This window comes from Scomber scombrus, chromosome 21 (genome assembly GCF_963691925.1).
Source record: "Scomber scombrus chromosome 21, fScoSco1.1, whole genome shotgun sequence".
Classification (NCBI taxonomy): Eukaryota; Metazoa; Chordata; class Actinopteri; order Scombriformes; family Scombridae; genus Scomber; species Scomber scombrus.
This window is the reverse complement of record NC_084990.1, coordinates 12,938,279-12,938,616: the sequence shown is the minus strand read 5'-3', so window position 1 is coordinate 12,938,616 and position 338 is coordinate 12,938,279.

Genomic DNA, 338 nt, shown 5'->3' with positions numbered 1-338 from the left:
GAGCAGGTTTGTGTGTGTGTGTGTGTGTGCGTGCGTGTTTGTGTGTGTGCGTGCTTGCGTGCAGTGGGCGTGGAGAGGGTGATGGCTCCTTCCCTGAAGCCGTTGAGCTGAGCGCTCCTGTCATATGAGCCCAGTAGGGAGAAAGCGCACAGAGCCAGAACAGCCAATGCGCCAATCTGATCGAGTTTATACTCTGTGATTGGATTCTGTCTGCAGCCAGTGTTCATGACATGGACTGAGTGCTTACCATACAGACTGGTAGCGAAGACTTTTACTTTGAGAGTTTCATTTTCTTTCGTTTAATTACTAAGTCAAACAGGAGCGCATGAAGCAGCGAT